We start from the raw sequence: 20987 nt of genomic DNA, 5'->3' as shown, positions 1-20987 counted from the left end.
TCAACATGGGGTTCCCCCCCCCCCCCCCCCCCCCCCCCCCCCCGACTTAGCCCGGTCATTAATAAGCAAAGCCAACAGCTAACGGGGCCTCGCTGACCCACGGCTGCTTGGGGTGACCTCCCACCTCCGCCCCGTTAGCCAATTTGTTACCCAATTTATAGCCTGTGTCCTTGGTTCGGGGTGACTAAGAGCAAAGCACGTGTGCCTGTCACACCATTGTCCTCCTTGTTAATACATCTCCTTCCAGCTCTGGTTACAGGCTTTCCTGCCGCGAGCGGGTAATGAAAAGCCTCCTGCCCCCTGGTAAACAGCCCTCTGCCTGCAATTCGTTTGTGCGAGCTCTTTTTGAGCTGTGTTTAATTGGGATCGCGTTTGGCTGGATTTACCTGCGGGTCGGCTTGCAACGTGACTGTCCTTACGGTGCATGAAGAAGGGTGTATAGAAACCTATGTAGTAGTTGGGCTTGATTAAACATTATATCTGCCTTTATAGCCCTGGGTGCTTGGCCAGCTTGTTTTCCTGCTGGAAAAGCTATTAGAGCGTCCGCTTTCCCCAGCAGTGGTTTCCCCATCCGTCTCCCAAGCAGAGTGGAGCAGCGCTCCGGCGAGGCTGGGGGATGCTGGCCCAGGACGTTTCTCCTCGCTGCCTTCGTGGGTTCACGTCTCTTGGCTGAGTAACTACATTTCTCTGCGCTTTTCCTGTTACTGTTTTTAAACTGGAGATTAAATACAGAGATGTCACGGAGCCCGTATGTTGCATTGACCTGGTTAGAGGAGGAGACCTGGGACGCGTGCCCAGAGCTGGGCGTGTGCCTCGGCCGCTTGTAGTGGGTATTTTGCAGGGACTGTTGACAACTCAAGATGATGATGATAATAATAATAATAATAATAAGCTTCATTTTTGCACCATATTCTCTCCCCATCCACAGGCCAATTTCATGCTTTATTATGATTTCAATGTTTTAGTTTATGCCGCAAGTGGAAAATTATGTTAGGATTCAGAGAAGCTCATTAGGGCACATTAAAGCTCTCTGTGAGATGGTTCTCCAGAATTAGAGGCTTTAACCTTGTTTAGTTAAAATTCAAAGCCAAGTCTGGCCGTGGCAGGACTGGAAGGGATGGTTCACTCCGAGGTTAATGTACTTTATCAATCCACTTTAAATTCCCTTTGCTGTTTCGCTGGCTGATGCAGAGTGCTCATCCAGGCAAGTCTGTGCCGAGTCTCAGGATGAAGCGAGCGTGCTCCTGAAAGCCGCCGTGGGCCAGAGTGGTTAATGCAGATTTTGGTAGGTTTTGGCAGAGCTGAGCACAAAAAGTGTTTTTTCCCAGGTCTGATGCTGTCACCAGCTGCTAATCCTGGGGCGGGATTAAAAGTGGGTTGGGGGAGCTTAGCCACCCTGTACCCGAGTCCATCCTACAGCCTCTTTAAAGCCTGACTCCCCCGTCCCCAGATAACGTCATGATCTCTGTCACTTCTAATTTTCCGGTTATTTCCAGCTCAATTTTGGCTTTAGGGAGTTGGAGCTTTTCTTTATTGTTCATGTAACACCTACGAACCCCAGTGTTGAGCCAAGACCCTGTTTCCTTTTAAACACCTGTGAAAGGACCTTGCTGGAGTGCAGCGATGAGCCTTCCATCCTTGCAAGCTGCCTTTGGTCCCATCCGATTTTTTTCACCCACTGCCACACAGTCCCTTTCCTTTGTGGAGGAGAAGGATGGATTTATTATCTGTGAAGCTTGCCTGGCAGTTCTGGAATGATAACCTCCCCAGCTTCTGGTAGGGTGTGATGCAAAAGGCTAAACAGCAGCTGTACTGCAGAGAGCATCGCTCGTGCCACTGCAAACACTCAGATTTGGTCAGTGCGTGTAGGTGATTCATTTTTAGCATACATTCAAAAGGGATTTGGGATTAGAGCTTTGTTCTGCGGACGTCCAGGCAATAGCAGATGGGAATAGGATGCACTGAGTTACAGCGTGAGAGCAGCAGGCGCGTGGGTGCTCTCAGGGGTTCTCTGGTGTGGTGGGGACCCCGTCAGACAAGTGACGTGACCGAGGTCCCGTAGGGAGTCTGTGGCAGAGCATGGAGATGGATGGCAGTTTCATGGCTTTTAGGCTCATGCTCAGATATGTCAGGGTGGTGTAAAGGGTCTTTGTGTCAGTTGGATTCAACTTCCAAGGTTTCTTTTCATGGGCTGAAATTCTCCTCTTGGCCACTGCTCCAAGTGGAAGCTGGCAATGGGCTGTTGAAGGAGGGGAAAAAATTAAAAAGAAGCAAACCAACTTTTTTTTTGCCTGGTAGGAAAGACACACGGGACTGGAGTCTGGTTTTGAAGTGCTTAAACAAGCGCCCCGAAATTTGGCAAAGGAAATAGCCCTGAGCAGACCTGTCTTCAAAGGTTTGGACTGGAAAGGCCTTGCAAAGCACTTGCTTGTGCGGGGACGGTGGAGACAGCAAGGAGGCTGCTCCGTTCCTGAGTTTAAGACTTCATTTTGGAAGTGTTTTACAGCAAGCAGATGTATTAAATGTCAGCGGTGTTGCCTGTCACCTTGGTTAGAAAAATCTCGGATGAGAAATGGGGAAAAGCAAGAAAGCTGGTCATCTCGGGCATTAATCACAGCTGCACCAGAAGGATCCATTTGTCTCTTGGCTGAGCAGCAGGGCAGGGCGAGAGGGCTCGTGCGCTCACCTGCGGGACAGCAGCTTGCCATGGAGAATATGAGAGCTTTAACTCAGAGTTGCTCTCGAGACCTGCGGGGAAATCGGCTTCAGAGCCCTTTGGGGAGAGCTGCGGCTCCCGGCAGAGCAGCAGCGGGAGAGCTGCGGCTCCCGGCTGAGCAGCAGCGGTGTGGGACAGGGCATGGAGCAGCCCCACCAGGAGCTTGTGGGAGGCAGGAGGATGGGTACAGCACAGAAGCAATTGCTATTTAAGATATTGCTTCATATATATTTTTACCAGCTATAATATATATAATAGAGCTATAATATGTGGTTTGTTAGGGTGCAAGCAAGGCTCTTCTGCATCTCAGATACCCCCTTTAGGAGCACGGTTGCACCCCAGCTATGGTATTTCCTTGCACAGATGATAAATTAATTCCCTGTGCTCTGAAGCAAAAGCAACCTGGCCATTTTTTCCATGCCTCGGTATCGCTGCTGCGTTCCTTGCATGGTCATGATTTGCAGAAATCTCTTCCTAAGTAAATAACGATCAATGCATCTGGGAGGCTGGGGAGCCGGGCACATTATCTTTCTGAATTAAGTTGATTGTGTTTAATGCGGGGGCAGTGGGTGGTTGGGGTTAGCGCAGGAGCTGAAATTTGAGCAACAAGTTACAAAGCAGGTGACTCATTCCTAGTGCTCTCCGAAAACAAGTTGGTGGAGAAAAGATGGGCAGGGGATCTGGCTCCGTCGTACCCACCCACGGCACAGCAGCGGGGGGTTGATTTGGGCGCAGGGCAGTGGAAAGGGGTGTGGAGCATCGCTGTGCACCAAAGGCGTCATCACAGCGGGGAGCCCCAAATGCCTGCTGCTTCCTCGGGGAAGATCTTAAAACGTCTGCAAGGGATTTTCAATTTTTTTTTTTTTTTTTTTTTTTTTTTTTTTTTTTTATAAAATCTGCAAAATCTGATAAAAGCAAAGTGATGCTCCTGGGGTGTTAGCAGTGCACAGGGAGAGAGTATCTGAGCCACAGGTTTCCCTCATGGTTAGCAAAGAGAATTAGAATCACATGGGCATAATTCAGCTTATCCTGCACGTGGAAGGGAACGGGTACCTTTTGTCCTTGCAGCATCTGTTGTTGTACCTGGCACGTTGCTGATAGATAACATTAAGTGAGATTAATTGTGTTCTTGCTGTCTAACCCCCATCACTCTTCAAGATGTATAAAGCACCTAGAAACCTTACCCAGGGGGGCTTACCATGTTTTTCTTGCTTCTAGTCCTTGTTTCTGCATAAAAGAGTCATTTCATATGGCCACCATAATGCAGGGGAGAGCGGTGGCCACAGGAGACCCGTGGGGCCAAGTGGAGACTCGGGGGGATGGACCCCAAAGGCAGCTCATTGCGTTACTATTTGATCCAGTGCATGCATATCCACTACGTGCATCTGAGGATTATTAAAAGACTTATTAGACCTGGAGGTCTTTAAACATCCATCTGCTTTCCTCAAAATCCATTGACCTGGATATGATAGACCAGGTAGCCGTTAACACGATTAGCTAATGGGATCCATCCGAGCTCATAAATGTCGTGAAATGATGGGTAATGTAATAGCGACATAAAAGACAGCGGCACAGCGAAGGCATCCCGGTCGGGGAGGTGGAGGTACCACCACTGCAGCTCTTTGGCAGCGAGCGCTGGCTGGCACTGAGAGCTCGAGCTATTAAAAAGAAATCTTAAATAAAACTTTCTGGACAGAAAGTAATAACGTTTTTTTAAATCTCCAAGTATGGAGTGGATTCCTGCTGGGGGATTGTCCGTGGCTTGCCGTGTTTATGGGCAAATGAGCTTTTCAAAGCAGCTCTGTCCCCAGGGACGCGCCCGTCTTGGGTGGTGCATCTCAGCCAGTGCCATGCTTCATCCTGGGATCCCCTTGCAAAGCAGATGGTCACGGACCACCAATGAACCCTCATGGCCCAGCAATAACTCCAGCGATCAGGACGGGAGCATTTTATAAAGCCCCCAAACCATCCCTGATCCCACAGCTGACAAGGCAGAGGTGTCAAATACAGCTCAAAACCATTCCTGGGGACCAAAACACACAACCCCACAGGCTACTGAAATAAAAGGCTTCAGAAAACGTACTGCTTTTATGGCATATTGCAATTTTCTGCATGCTCTATCTCGTGCTAACAGCTCGCTGCTCTGCAAACTGCCACCCTCTCCCTGTCTGCACCGGAGAAGCCAGCGTTTGATGTCCCTTCTGACGTCCCCTTCTGCTCTGCAAACGCTCATGGTTGTTGTCTGATTTATTCACTCCAGGTTCAACTCCAGGCGGTTGTTCTCTGCTTGTGTTTTGCTTTTACTTTATTGCGTTGTGGCAGGAACTGGCAGTCCGAGTCCTTTGGAGCTAAGGCCTCTATATTGTAGGCTGGAGTTCTCCTTCACTTTATTTTCCCTTTTTTTAGTCAAAAACAGGTGTTTTGTTTTTTAAAAAAATGCAAAAGAAATTATGGAGAAGCAAACATTGTTTGAGCCAGGTCTGTGTCGTGTCCTGTGTTAAATTAAATTGCACGTGTAATTTCCAAGCGTAGGTCAGTTTGGCTGCTTAACTGAGATGGGTTTGAAGTTGATGTGCGTCATGTCCCTAAAGTACAGACTTGCCCACGGTGGTATTGCTGACCCTGTTGCTTTTGGTGATGTAGAAATTGAAAATAAGTTTGCATTTGCTTCTTGAGCCTTTCTTCCTCCATGGCTTCTAGTAAAACCTGAGACGTCCCCACTGTCTTCAACTTTTTGTCTTCCCTGGATGCTCACCTTAACACACCCATCTCCTGAAGTTGCCCAAACTTCTTTTCTTGCGTGGCTTCCTGGGATGTAACTCAACAGCATCCTAACATGGCACAACCTGCCACCGCACCTCACGTCAGCATCATCTCTAGGCTCAACCTTAACATCTCTCCAGGCAGGGAAGCCTTAACAAAATCCATCTCCACCCTGCCAGGTCCTGTAGATCGACAAATAATAATGGAATAACCCCAATGTGGAGCCTTCAACTTCAGGAGAGAAATCCATGCTTCGCTTCCCTGCTTCCATTGCAATTTCAGCTCTTTGTGGATTTGGCCACAGCTCATCCCAGCGCGTGTCAGAAGGAGAAGGTTGGAGGGATTTGTTTAGTTCTGCTCGTTTTCCAGTTCAGGTTTGCTTGTGTGGCGTCAGCCGGTTGCCTCTGCAGTTTGTCATTTCATTCTATGCCAGGTCTGTTATTCCGTTAACAACAATAAACTTTCAAGCTGTCAGCCCCTGCTTTGCTGATAATAAAATATGTTGCAAATAATGCATCTTTGCCGGGCAGCCAAGTAGCCCAGGAGCAAAGGGAAATAACCCAATGCGATGACTAACAAAATTACAAGGTGTGGAGGGAATAACGACCCAAGTTATTATGTTGCATTACAGAAGCTTTTAGCATTTCAGACAGCTACAGTTGCTCTAACCTAATGCTGCTTTGTTTTTAATTGACTAATAATTGCTAGTCCCTGAAGATGACTGTTGGTAGGGACACGGGGCATTTCCTCGCTGGTTGAATAGTCAGGGCAGGTCCCATTTTGGTTTCCTTTCTGATAATCCATCTCTGTTGAGTTGCTTTTGGCTCATACTGCTGTAGATGAAGGAAACACTTGTTCTCCTGTCCCTGGAGCTGGTTCTTTCCTTCCTCGTTGTTATTTCAGACCTTCTTGGCAAATGGTTCCCATAACTGTGTTGTGTTTGAGGTATATATCTGTATGCCTACATTGTATATGGAGCAGCTTATCTCCTAACTTATCTCTTTACCCAGAGATAATTCTCCATCGACGTCGTTTAATTAGTGAGTCTGGCGTTTGGGTCATGCAGTAGCTCTTTACTTCCAAGTGCAACGTCCCTTGGAGCCCTCGTTTCAAACACAGCCCGTTTTGGCTGCAAAAAGAGTTTCTGCTGCAGCTGAGCATCACTCCCCATTTGCATCCTTCTGCAGGCGGGTCCCTTGCTGCACCCTAATTGGTGTAGGAACTAAGCCCCTTCTCAGAGGGTGTGAGACAGCTTGGCCAAGACCCACTAAGCTGTTGAGATCCAGGAAAACCAAGGGGAGTGAGGAGCACGTGTTCCCCCAACACACTTGGCTGTTTGCGATGCCACCCTGCATCACACAGCTCAGAGGGTGCTTGGTATGTTCCTCCTTGTTGAAACCCAAAAGGCTGGGAAATGGGGTTTATCCATGATGGAAACCACAGCGGTGGCCAGGCCTGGGGCTACAGGACTTGATGATTTTGCTTCATGAAACCATGGCTTCAAGACCAGCCTCGGACCATGGTGCTGGAGCAGTAGGTGCATGGGGACAGTCCCTGCCCTGGGAGTTTGCATCCAGCTCACGTTGGAACATCAGTCTTGTAGCAGGGTCAGTTTGAGCCTTTATTTCTCACTGGTGTAGATCTAAGCATGGAGAAAGGGATTACCCTCATAAGGGTGAAGGCAGAAGCAGGGCAAGCGATCACGGGGAAGACATCACAAAATGGTCTTCCAGGATAAGCTGCCATTTTGCCTTCTGGCAGCCAAAGCTAAGAAAGAAAAAAAAAAAGGCCTTTTCCGTTGATGCAGGACCATCTCCATGCAAAGTAACCCTCCCTGCTCTCCCCTATTAGCTATTTTTTTCCTCCACCAACTCCCTTTGCTACTTTCTATATTGACTTGGCATCTCAGACAGGTCAACTGTGAAAGCTGCCATAATCTAAAAGGCGCCAGCTCAGGCTAAGTTAGTTCAGACAAATAATATCGCCGAGGCTGACTCTGTATAGCTGACTTGATTGGTGGACCATGTCTACTCGCCCACGGCCAAGGGAGTGCTCAGGGCAGCTGCAGGGTAGCAAATTCAGGGGAAAAAAAAGGAAAACTGACTATTAAAAATGCAGAGCCCTGATGAAGCTGTCACGTACTTCCCTGGCGAGGCTAAAACTCCGATGGGGTGTAAGGAGGCTCTGCAGGTAGCTATGAATATATGGAGTTATAACAAAGAATGGTTTTGGGAGGAAAAAAGAAAAGTCATTTGTGGTAGAATCTGCTCCAGTGAGAAATGCTCCATCCCCCCTCTGCCAAAGCACCCAAGGGAAGGTTTTGGGGCTGGGGGCTCCTGGGTTTAGCCACTTCAATGATGCTCTTTTTTTTTTTTTTTCCTTCCCTCTTGTTTTTCCTGGCCTGTTGGGACAGACCGCGTGCCCCCAAAGAGTTGCTTGGATTTACTTTGCCAATAGCAGGATGTTCATAAAAGCTTTTCTCTTGAACTTGCACTTTAAGAGTTTCCTATTGTTTACTCAGAGATAATTCTCCATTGACGTCGTTTAATTAATGAGTCTGGCGTTTGGGTCATGCAGTAGCTCTTTACTTCCAAGTGCAACGTCCCTTGGAGCCCTCATTTCAAACACAGCCCGTTTTGGCTGCAAAAAGAGTTTCTGCTGCAGCTGAGCGCCCCTCCCCATTTGCATCCTTCTGCAGGCGGGTCCCTTGCTGCAGCAGCTTTGCATCCCCAGCGTGCCGGCCACCGCAGTCCCTGCAGCATCCTGACCCTCAGCAACGTCGCCAACCCTACACAGCATCTACACAAGGCAGCTCCGTGCAGCTCCCAGCCCCTCGCCTGCCTGCAGAGCGCTGCCTCCTTCCCCTGCTGCCTGCAGGGTGCTGCCATGCACCGACTCTTGGTTTTCCTGCATAGGAATTGCACAGCTCAACATAAAATGCCCTTTTTATAGGTAGGTTTGGTGTCAAAATCTCTGTAAAGTCCACTTGAAGGAATTTATGAAATAGTCTTTCTTACTCATTCCGCTAAGCGAATAGAGCTGCGTGCATTTATGTGCTGGATGTGCAGGATATCATCAGGAATAGAAATTGCGTCAAATAAATTCGTTGAAATGGAGAGGAGGAAAAATCTTTATTCAGTGAGCTGCTCAAACGGAGTGCTAAAGAGCCGAGCCTTTTAGGAGCTAGTGTCAAATTAATTACAAAATAAAGCCTTTACATTTCTGAACAGCTGGGTTTTACATTTTTAGAGTTGAATTTCGTTTGTGATTACTGTAGGCTTACTCCTGTGAAGCAAACCATAAAACAAGACCAGGGGAAAGTTGTTAAGGGAGTCATGATATCTGTAATTTCAGGGCCTGACTGCAGTGCACATGCTGAGGGTTCAGGGATTTTGGTCCTAGGTTTTTTTCTAGTGGGTATTTTCTCCTTGAGGAAGTTTTTTCTGGTTCTTTTACTAGGAGAGCAGGAACCAATGTGTGCTGCTTGCATAAAATTTAAAATAAAAGGCAAAAAGAGGACAGGTATAAAGACGTTTTATGTAGTTGCTTTTGGAAGCCCTTGCACTGTGCTTTTAGGGTCATTTGCATTTGGATCAGAGGATGCTCCCGCCACTGGTGGCATCTGGGCTTCTTCAGAACAACTTTGGTTGCTCCACTGTGAACTTACGCTGCAGTAAATGGGAGTGAGGGCAAAGCAGTGCTGTCAAGCGGCATCCCAGGGAGTGCTTGAAAATAAAAATACATATTTGTCAGAGTGCAGGTTCTGAAAATTTTGCATTATCGCAACCTCCTGCTTCTGCAGCAGCAGCCGGTGGCTTTTGCAGCAGGGTGGTGGGTCTTGTCCAACAAATGCTGTTCCCTCCCAGCATAGGGTTGGCCAGAGGCAATGTGCTTCTGCCCTCGTATTAGAAAGAGAAGTCTCTCTATAGGCGCTTGGGTACCAAACTGTGTAGTTTGGACGGGGGACGGGTAATTGGACCAAGGATTTGGCACTTCGTGCCGAAAAGGTCTTTGCGGTGCGATTAAGACCCTCATCTCAGCCTTGAAGCTGGAAGAGGCAGCGCGTTTCAGGGGCTGGCAGGTTCTGCTGGAGATAGAGAGATATATACACACTTGGCAAGCTAATTAACAGGATATTTTTCTGCTTTAAAACCATGCTGTGTGCGCTGAAAAAACTCATTTCCTTGCCTGGGTTATGAATATCTTCTGAGATTATTACGAGCTGGAAGCAACTAAAAGCACTGCAGTGGGCCACGTTGGCTTCGTTTTCACGTGTGCTCAGCTCCAGGTACCAGATCTCTGGCTCGAGGATACTCCAGAGAGCTGAGGGGTGGTGTGTATCAAGCAAAAGTTTAATTGCACTTTTTCTTACCTCCTACAGCTTGGGGTCTGTCTCTAGTTCAGGCTGTCAGGTCTGTGTCTCATCTGCACCAAGTAGCAGGTGGTGCATAGTTGGAAGATATCTATCTCTATATATTTTTTTAAATTAAAAAAAAAAACCCAAAACATCTGGGATGATCTGGGAAACTACGTTTGCCCATAAAGAGCTTTGAGTCCCCAGCGAGTGTGAAACATGCTGTAAAACTGTAAAAAGGGAGCTGGCAGATACCTAAGCCCACCCTTTGGTAGTGAGTAAATAGACTTTAGACTGTAGTAGACCATAAATAGACTCTTTGGAGGTCTCTGCCAAAAATATCTGAGTGTTGGTTTTAAGGAGGGATGCAGATGAGCTGCCCAGCTCCCTTGTGTCCTGTTGCACCACGTATTTGCTATAATGAAGGGATCTCCCTTTCTTTCTCTTGCCTTGCTGCGTTTCACATTTGCATTTACAGAGCAAATTGTCCCTGTCCTGGGGTTTGGGGACTTCCTCAGGCAACACCACTCCCTGCGGGATCACGAGTGTCATTATCATTAACCTGAAGTTACACATGTATCAGGATTCTCTTGGGGAGGTTTTGAGTCGAATAAAGAGTTAAGGGCTAAAAAAAATCTTGCTTTTGGACTAGTTGGGCTTTCATCCATCATCAGTGATGGAGCAGGGTTGCCCCAGCCCTGGAGGAGGGATGCAAGATGCTTGTGCCTGGCTGGTGCTTCATATCTTGCACTAAATACCGTGTTGCTGCTGCTCAGCTGAGGGATGTGTACAGCAAATCCTTTAACACACCCCAGCTCGTGGCAAGAGCCGGGGTTTTGCTGTTTGTATCTGGTCCTGGGGCTTCGATCGAGTCGTTTGGAGGTAGTTCCTAAAATCCCCCACGTAACTCAAAGCACCAGCTGTGTGCCGTGGGGTTCTGTGTCCCACTGCCTTTCTGGAACAGCAAGGGGCTGCTTGCAGCTGTGACTGTACAAATAATAAATAGCAGCTATAAAATCTCTCGCTGAATTGGCTACTTCAGCAGTAATTTAAATTAAAAGGCTAACTGAGATTAATCCTTTAGCCAAAGGATGCTTACAGAGCGTCTGTGCTGGTCTAGCTGCAGAGGCTGTGGATCAGGTACTTGTGTGAGGTTTGGGAATACAGAATGCAAAGTAATTTTGTTGCTGTATTTTTTTTTTCCTTTTAATTTCCCCTAGAAAATATTCCAGTCCTTCTCATACAGTCTTTATAGGGCTGTCTCCAAAAAGCTGTCATGCAACAAACGTCCTACATGTATGTTTGCTGTGAACAGCAGAGCCTGGCCGTTGCTCCTTGCCCGATCATATCAGTATATATACTCCATAGTCCAAATCTGATTCAATCCCACATAGAAAGTTATCAGGAATGATTTATACTAACCCAGCGGGAGTCAAGTGGATTTGCCGAGAGCATCGTCTTTGCCCCCGCTGCTGTCGTGGCTGGAGATCTCGCTGCGCGTGACCTTTGGCGGGGACCGCGGTGCTGGGGTGCAGCCCATGCTGGGCTGCGATACCGCATCCCGTGCTCTCCTCCAGCGCTGCCCTGCTCTAAAAAGTGACTGTAAAAATACCAACATATCATGCCTGGTTTACTGCCACTCAGTGATTTTGAGATCCAATCTGCCCCGTTTTCAAGCATGAAGTTTTTTTTCCCTACCTGCCGGTACCGGCTTATCCTGGAATCAGAAAGTTGAGTTTGTCATGTCCTCGGCAATGATGATGATATAAAACTGCAGTTGCATCCCTGGGTGAGTGTTTGTGGCTGAAATATGGGCCAGAAAACAGGGCTGCTGCTGCTGCCCCCAGCTGTGCTGGCTCCACCCAGCTAAAAGTGGGGAAAAAAGAGCAAAAAGATTTGACTTTCTATAGACAGTCAGCTGAGCGAGAAGGGGCTGTGGTTACTAATTCTCTTTTTGCGATAAATTCACTCTAAATTTCAAGCACAGGGGTTTTTATACCTTGCTATAAACCAGTGGCTGCGTGGAGCTGTGCCTCTCGTCCTGTGTGGTTTAAATGGATGGATCCGTCCTGGGGAAATAGATGCTTGGGTGCAATGAATCCTGCCCATCATCGGCCTTAGGCTTAAAACAAACTTTATCTCAGTTTACGTCTATCTGTACCTATATACGTACCTCCATATGTACTTCCCTCCCTGCTTTGCCTTTCTCCACTGATTGCTGGAGTCTTGGTAGTGGGGTTTGCGTCCACGTTTTACTGTAGAGGCCTAAATTTAGGTGGGATAAAATCTGCTTTAGCTGTTACTTTCATATTTTTCCTGCCGTAAGGGGACCATTTGTTTTGCAGCTGTCACTGGGAATAATTTAATTCCAATGCGGGATAGACCTGCCGACCTCTTACTCTAGGTAACACTGCTTCATTTGCCGTATCTCCAGATGATGAAATACTGCGTTACCGTAATGCATCCGCGTGGTAGGGAGCAGAGGGGCAAAGTACGGTGGGATCAGATGTGCTCAGTCCCGGGAGCAAGCACAGAGATGGCTCTGGTCCACCGGTTGCCCCATGAGCGCAGCAGCCAACTCCTGTGAGCTGATGGTTGGAGGTTGTCTTGCTCTACGAGGTAGCGGTTGCATAGATAGTGTGATGAAAGTGATAGCATTTTACCTGATTAGAGACCTGATTCAGCTCACTCCCATCTGTAGCGAGCTCCCACTGTCTGTGTTCGGCGCGGGATGGTATAAATATGGCTATGATGTCTGCGCTCCTCGTATTACCGTAATTTCCAAGCACCTTGCAGGTGTGAATGCAGGTGTCCTCACATGCTCCTGTGGAGTCAGGCACTGCCAATATCCCTATTTTACCTGTCCACAGGCTGCGTTTTCCCCACAGGAGGTGAGAAACATGACGGCTGCCTGTCCTGCCTGCTCTACACGCCCAAAGGGACTCCTTGAGATGAGACTCACCACCGTGCTGATGGCATGTGCACGAGCGATGGGGCATGGCTGTGCATGCACGAGTGATGGGGAATTGCTTTGCGTGCACAAGCAATGGAGAACAGCTTTGCTTGGTGGGATTTTCTGCACCGGAGAGCACTTTGGCGTTGCTGGGAGGTCTATGTACAGCCAATGGGTGCAAGAAGAAAAACAGCGTGCATACAGCCACCCCAACGTTTGCTCTTCCGAATGATGTGGCCATCACAAGAAAGTCGAAAAAGAGTGCTTTGTGCTAACTTTTGAGCATCTCTAACTAAAGTGCCTGGAAGCGCATTATGGAATTATCTTTCTCAGTTGACTGCAGAGAGAACTTAAGAGCCGAAATGGTGGTGCTCTGAATTATGGCTTGATTATATGCCAGTGAAAGCCTGCAGTGCAAATCCCTTGGTGTGCAAGGGGCATAAAACCATCACCTGACATACGGTGATTCACACTGGCCATGGTGGCCAGGCTGGTCCTGAGCTCCACCCCACGCCCTGTGCTGGGTGGGGACAGGCTTTGCTTTTTCTTACGCCCCAAATATTTCACTTCAGGCAGAAGTTGTAACACTCAGGGCTGTAAGTCATAAAAGCCTCCCGAGGTTTTAAGCTTTGCTGGCTACAGAGAAATGCTGTTTTCAGTACGATGTTTAGTACTTACCTCCTCTGCGTAAGGATGAGGGAGCAGTTGCCGCTTTTCCTTCAGAAAAGGCATGAGATGAAGTTGTCTCACTGGGAGTATTTGAAGCTGTTTGTCCTCTTCGTGAGGCTGACGCCTCCCTGCTGCGCTGGCTCTGCGGAAGGGCTGGGCTTTCTAGGCAGAAAATGGCCTAAAAAAGTCCAGACATGAGAACAATTTTATAGCGAGGAGCAAACGCTTCTGGCGTTGGCTGGGGAGGAACCATCATGCAGGTTCTCAGTATCTCAGGAGGGTTGTGGAGGACCTGAAGGCCATGGCTGAGGAGTCTCCAGCCAATCTCACCCTGGATGTCCAGGACGGACCAGCTCACAAGCATTTCCCCATCCCTTCTTTGGCTTTGGAGTGCTGCTTGATGATTTTAAGATGCATGAGAGTTCTGAAGATGGTCAATCAGCATTTTCTGGAGAACTCATTTGGTACGTGATATCCTTCCTTAGCTGGAGGGGTTTAGGTTTGACACTGACATTTCAAGTCCGAATGTTTTGTCCACCCTCTTTGCTAAGACTCCATAGCACCTGCATGAGTGTCTTCTCATGGATGAGTGCTGGGGGGATCCGTGGGTTCCTGTGGCACGCTCTCGAGGTATTTTTGGCAGGGCCATGTAGCAATATTGCCATTGTCAGTCCCAGAGCTGCAGCTGCTGCTGGGCTGGAGACAGAGCTGTGCTGCTGCTCGGTAGGGAATTCAGCAAGGGTAATGAAGAACAATTCATTAAATGAATCAGTGGGGAGAGGTTAGGAAGACAGATTGTAATTATTATCCAAATGAATCCTGGCCTTCAAGCCGTATGCTGGCACCTGTTAAAAGGCTCCAGGGCTCGTACTGCCCGGATGCGCAGAGCTTGTCCGCGGGTTGCTGCTGGTGGAGGGACAGCCTTGGTGGTCACGAAGGAGGAATGCAATACACCGTCACCCGCCTTTCTCCTCTTTCCAAACCATCTGCTGCTTCCTGAGGGCATCGTCCAGGTTGTCTTGTCTGACCTCGTTCAACCTGAGTCTGGTGATATCACGGTCCCAGCCTGGCATGTCTCGGGCCATTGACCTCATTTCACCCGAGTACAATGCATGTTCGTACATGCCAAGTGGCCTCACAGTTGTGCTGGGGCATTGATTTTCGTAAGATGAAAACCCACCCTCTCCCCCCCAAAAAACCCCAAACCAGTAAAAAGCAGAGGATGGCGTTCTGCATCAGGTTACTGAAGGACCAGTGGATGGTCTTCTGCAAACCAAGTCCTGGGAAATTAAGAGATGTTCATGGGTTAATTTGTGTTCATGTGGGAGAGGAACCTTTGTGGGAGTGTGCAGATATTGTTTCCTATGACTAATAAATTACAGTCTGGTGGGACAGAGCTCCTGTCACATTGTTCTGCATCAGTTTGTTATGTGTGGAGGTAATTAGGGCCTGGTGGGGATCAGAGAGAGGGTAGCGGTTTTCTTAGTTTATGGACCAGCATAATTCTCAAATATTTGGAGCTTCACCATTATAGTTTATTCATTTGCTGCCAGAATATTAGTGCTATATTTCTTTTTAAATATCCACTCAACCAGTGCTAAATTGCAGTGATCGCTGTGGAGGTGATTTATGGCAGCTATAAGGACCCTCCATAAGTACTCACCATTCAAACAAATGCTTGCACCAATATGCCATTACAGGGAGTGGCTGATTGCACAAATAAGAAGAAAATGGTAATATCTCTTAGTGAATTAAATGTGCTAGCCTGTCATGCTTCTGCGTTAGTGCTGCTACAGTTTAACTGTTCTTGAAGGGTAGAATATAGGGGTATGAATTGTGATCCTCTGGGCGACTTTTAATGTCGTCCTATAAAATAAACAAATTAAAAATAGAGTTGGTCCTCTCCAGTGGCAAGAACTGGTTTTGAAGGTGGAGATCGATGTATTAGGAGCGTTACGTGTTATGTTGCAGCTTGTCCGCAATGGTAGACTATTACGTTCGGGATGCTGGCTGCTGCTAGTTTGTAAAAGAAATAACATTAATGCCAGCCCAAGACTATCTTAGCCTCAGGCGGAACCTAGGACCTCGATAACTTCTTATTTTAAAATAGCAGACTTGTATAAAACCGGAGCTGATGTCCCTGCTGTTCTCATACAGTCAAGCGACAGCGGTGCCCAGAGGGGTGCGGGCAGAAATCAAACTGATTTCAACAAAGCATCTCCCTGCCTTGCCTTCCAGAGTTGCTTGACAGGCCCCACTGGGATATCTCAGTCTTGGAGGCTGAAAGGAAAAGCCTGTCCTTGTAAACACATCTCTGACAACTTTTATGGCTCCGCTTTCTGGAGCTCTATCCCCATTACTCTTCTCTGTTGCAAGATTAAACCTGACACCATGAAGGATGGATAATATTTTGCTTGTCTGGCATGCTTCTATGCCAGGTCTCCAATAATACAAAACAAACGAAAATTTAAAAAGAAATCCATGGCTACCCTTTGAGGGGACGAAGATGCCAAAGTATGTCATCTATGTGCGTTTTCCCTCCTGGTTTGTGTTCCTGTTTGAAAGAGCCGTGCCTTGCCTTACAGTCTCTTGAGGCTGACCGACCAGGTCACTTTTTGAATACGTGGGTCTGAGTTTTTTGTATTCCCCCAGTGTTTTTGTAGGACTGAGACACGTAATCCTCTCCAAGAAGAGGATGCCCTGTTTAGGCTTGCATCCCCCTCTGCATGGGACAGGGACTTGATTCCTTCTTTCTTTCTGCACTTCAGTTTGGAAGGGAGATGAAGTCCTTTCTGCCTGTTAGGTGTGAATTCCCTCCTTACCGAGCTGTCATTGCAGCCTTGTTCTCCTTTGGAAACAGATCCTCTTGGGATTTGATGCTTCAGAAACCTGTTTATTGTAGGCATCCGTCGCGATTTGCTCATCGCAGCCATCATTTCATTTTAAATAATGTACCGCTACCTCCTGCCAGGGTGTGAACAAATGGACCATCGTGTTGCGCTTGCATGGAGCCAACCGGACCGTGCTGTTCCTTGCACCTCAAGTGAAATAATGACATGGCTCGATGCCACCGTCGGCTCAGCAAGTGCCACGGGAGAGCTGGTAGCTATGGGAATGTATCACTGTGCCAAAAACTCAGAAATAAGGTCGTCTTTCCTCGTAAACAGGATCTTTTTCCCATCATCTCATGTGCATTCCTGCCCAAACCCATCTCCGTTCTCCCCAGGCTCTTTCAGCTTCACGTTCCCCTTCTCCTGGACCTGTCTGGAAAGTCCCTTCATTTTCCTTTTTGCTCTGTTGTCTGTGATGCTGTTGAATGTGGCTTGGTAGGATACGTGTGTCTGACACCTTTGTGTACCGCAGTTGTGGAGAAAATGATTGTGAAGGATGCTAATTTGCTCTCCTTTCAATGGTTAGTACCTTAATCTGACAACTAATGTCTTGCCTTGTCAGTGAGCTCTAGCCTGCGTCTTTGTTTGGATTTAGAAAAGTAATTCACAGACTTCAAATTACTTGCTTTTAACATCATTTTGCTCCGTATTGAAAGGATAATTTATCAGCAGATATGTTTGTCCTGTGTATGCTGGTTATAAACTGTGAAATACTTTTTTCTCTATTACTCTGGTCAGGCTTGCTTGCATTTTGAATATCAGTCTTTTTTGCCCTCTTGGTTTGACACACAGCAGGATATACATTGGTGTCTCGGAGCTTTTGACGGTGGTGACTTCTGGTTTGTACGTGGAGTCTGTTTGAGATGCCCATGCTCTGCTTTTTAATTTCACATTTTTCCCTTTACGTGCTAAAGAAGGGCTCATTGTGTTACTCAAATACTATTTCACAGATTTTGAACATGTTTACCTTTGTACTTAAATGGGAATTTTCAGAGGAGCTGTCAAAAGTAACAAGTCATCCATCAAAGAAAAAAATTGGTATTTTATTGGACTGTTCTCAAGGTACATGTTTGTATTTTTGTTTCTGGCTTGTGCTGGACCTTCTTTTTATTGCAAGTTAAAACATTACTAACAGCGAGGAGTGCTGTTTTCCCCTAAGACAAATAAACTGAGGTTAAATCATTCTGCTTTGCCTCATGTTTACTGTCTCAGATGTATCACGGCAGTTAGTATATTCTGATGTTGCCCTTTCCAAACAGCTCTATCCTTTTATCCCGAGGATCTGATAACACACTGAATCCTTCCCTGGTTATCAGGGAGCCCAAAAGAGCCTGAAACCAAGAGGATCCCCTGGAAAAAAGTTACATCCTCCCAAATAATCATTCATAGCAAAGGTGAGAAGGTGAGGAACAGCACAACCCCGTTTAATGTGAGTTGAAATGAATGCATATGGATTTTTTGAACTTGGCAATGTCTTTTTAAATGCTGTTATAAATAGGCTTTTATAGCTTCTTAGGGAAAGATGGAAAACTTTGTTGTTGAGGCTCGAGAGAGAGGTACTCACAGTTGTCCCATGCCGTAGTCTGCCACCGCGGTTGAGCATTGAGCACCAAGGCTCTGCACGGCTTGGCTGCGTGCAGGGAAGTTTTATATATGGGGATGCCATATATATTTGGCATTTCTGTGGTTTGGTAGGAGACTGTCCATACAGACACGCACTGCCTGGGGTTTCTCCCAGCAGAGGAGGTGGAAGGAACCTGCCCCGGGTTTGAGGGAGAAGGTAGCTGGCAGTGGGGCATGGGCATCCCATGGGAGCTGTGCTGGGGAGGAAGAATGAACCCTGTGGGGCTTTCCTTAATGCCTGCTGTCTCTCCACGACTCCCTCCTAAGCAAGGCTGTGGGCCTCAAAGCCTTCATCACTGTGAAACGGCCGCTGGTGTTCTCAAGCTGAGGTTAAACACCGTGTCCATGCTCAGAAAGGTGCTTGCTCCATGCAGCGTCGGTGGAGAGCAGGATGGATGGGATGTGTTTTCTGGGATGTGGAGAGGTTGTACATAGAGGTGAAGCCGCTGTTATGTGTGGCATGTTGTATATAGTAGGGTGGTGACTGCTGGGACTAGCGCAGGAGCTAGCAAGAGGTCTAGGGGGCTTCTTCAGGGGCTTCTAGGGAGGTCTGTAGCTGCAGTGAGCACGGTGACTTTCTTCCCTTCCTTTCCTTGAGCACGGAGCACGGTGACTTTCTTCCTTTCCTTTCCTTCTTCTTTTTCCGTTTTTTTTTTTTTTTTTTTTTTTTTTTTTTTTTTTGTTTGGTCCTTTCCGTTTTTTTTTTTTTTCTTTCTTGTTTGTTTGTTTGATGTATTTGTGACTCCTTTCTGCCTGGGAGCAGAGCTAAACCTAGCAGAAGATTGCCTGAAGGCATCCCCAGTCGCTGCTTGAGCAGTACCACTGCTCGTGGCTCATGGCTGCCTTTCCAATAGGGTCCCTGCAAGCAACCCTGTCCTGCAGGGAGAGGCTCTCATTTCTTCCTCCTCAGTTTATTCTCTTTGATTTTCAACTCTCTGTGCTTTCAGGCCTGGGTCCTCTTGGCCCTGGTGTGCTCACCCAGGGAGGGCTGCTGGAGGTGAGCAGTGGGAGCAGCGTGCAGCCCGCTCAAACCCCAAGTGGAGGCATCTACGTGGGGTTCAGTTGGATCGGGAGTGAATCTCCCAACTGTCCCCACTTACCATGCTTTGGTTTGCATTGAGCCTTGGCGCACTTGGGCTCAACTCCTTGTGGATGAAACTTAGTGGAAAGATAGGCTCCAGCCCAAATGGGCACCCAATGCATGAAACTGGGCTCGAGCTGGCCCAAAGGAATAAAAAGCCCTGAACTGAGTCTAGCATTTGGTCCTCCTCCCCAGCTGTTTTGCTCTGTAGGTCTTCTCCTGGTCCATGCTGTTTGCTGATGTATCCCTTGTTGGTCTCTTCTTGAGCACCAGTTCTTTGCTTAGCGTCTAAGCCTGGTGGTGATCCTACCCCAAAGTTTTCATGTTGTTTGCCAGCTCTGGGTACTTCAGAAAAGGTGCCTGATTCCTTGTTAGGACAAGCGTTCATGTTCTCCATCATACCACAGTCATGGCTCCGGTGTGGTATTTGGCTATACAAAGCCATAAGTGACTGCCTGATTTGTGGAGATGAAAGGGTGGATACGCACCAGGAGCCTTAATGAGGCTCTGTGCTTGCTGGTGGCCCTAAAGAGCGGCAGAAAATCACCGGGCTTCCTTGGAAGCATTTCCTTGCAGAGTCCTAGGAGCAATGTAGATGAGACCAGCAACACATGGATTTAAGCTGTGTCTCAGATAGTCCCCTGGCCTTGCCGTTGCTCAGGAGCAGATGTGGGGCTGGGAAGCAATTGCGTTTCTTCCATACGTGTGTCAACACATCCCAGGTTGTGTATGACTGGACAGGTTTCCCATCTTCTCCTTCTGTGCAGGAGAAACATCTGCCAACGTCATGGCAGATGAGCTCTTGGCCACGGCCAGCAGCCTTTCATGGACTCTGGTGGTCACTTGCTGAGGGTGGAGCTGAGGGGATGGAGGAACGTCCCTTCCTTTTCGAGTCACCATTTGATTTCTTTTTCTGGGATTGGGCTTCTGGACGTGCAGCTGACATGAGCCTTGGGCCCCGTCACTTGAGATGTTGTTTGTTGGATAAACATGCCCTAACTGGAGGTTTTACACTTAAATTTTTACAGCTGCAAAGGGCTGTATAAAAAGCCCCATAAAATTGCCTGGATTCATTTGGCTGAAGACTGCACTGGGTACATCAGCATCTAAATCCGTATTCAGCATTTAGATTGCGCTGTTGCCCTCAGTACAAGCTTGCTTGTCCCATGATTTTCACTAATGCAAGTTTTCTTCTTGCTGTATTTTAAACTATCCTAATTAGATATTTTTTACTTCTGCCTTCAAAGCCTATCTGGGAAAACCCGTCTACGGGCACTGGCTGCTAACACAGGCTTACTGTTGTTCAGCTTATCTTTCCAGCTTGAATGGTTTAATAGGTCAGTCAAGTATTAAAATGGGATTTTCACTTGGATATAAAATCTTTTTTAAAGGGCATATTTTTTTTCCCCCTGCAAATGCTTCATATTCTCTGCGACCCTTTTGCTCCGACTGGAGGTTTTTATCTTGAATATGATTTCATATTTCTCTTTTTTCACCTGCTTCCCTGATGATGTGATTATAAGGCATATGTCAATATTTGAGGGGAATAGATTGCTGATGACTCCAGCTTCTGTTTAGTTGTATAAATCATCTTGGGGCCGCATGATCTCAGCAACTGCGTTAGCAACTTGTGATTTCTGACGGGACTGCAGCCAGCGTGCCGCTTGGTGTTGGGCTCCCTTCGCTCTGAATATTCATTACTGGTGTTTGCTGGTTGCTTACTGATTGCAAAACCCGGACTTTCCGGAGCCGTGAAGCAGCAGAGTGACTCGAAGACGACTCACACTCCCCGTTTCACGCTGGTGCATGTCAGGTGTCACCACGTGCGATGGTTGGGGGATTTCTAAATGGCTCTGAGCCATTTTATCCTCTTTTACTATAGGAAGAAGTCCTGCACATCTGCATGTCCCCCAGTCTGTCAGTGCAAGGCGTAGGAG

At 47.5% G+C, this 20987-nt stretch overlaps 1 protein-coding gene across 1 annotated transcript in view; it reads left to right on the top strand.

Annotated features, from left to right (window-relative positions):
* The window catches only part of LOC103906055 (acid-sensing ion channel 2), a 528687-nt gene that overhangs the window by 455878 nt on the left and 51822 nt on the right, over positions 1-20987 (top strand). The window lies entirely within an intron of this gene.

Source organism: Aptenodytes forsteri, unplaced genomic scaffold (genome assembly GCF_000699145.1).
Source record: "Aptenodytes forsteri isolate BGI_AS27 unplaced genomic scaffold, ASM69914v1 Scaffold249, whole genome shotgun sequence".
In the NCBI taxonomy this organism is placed as follows: Eukaryota; Metazoa; Chordata; class Aves; order Sphenisciformes; family Spheniscidae; genus Aptenodytes; species Aptenodytes forsteri.
The sequence above is the reverse complement of the archived record's forward strand: the minus strand, read 5'-3'. Positions and strand labels throughout refer to the sequence as shown.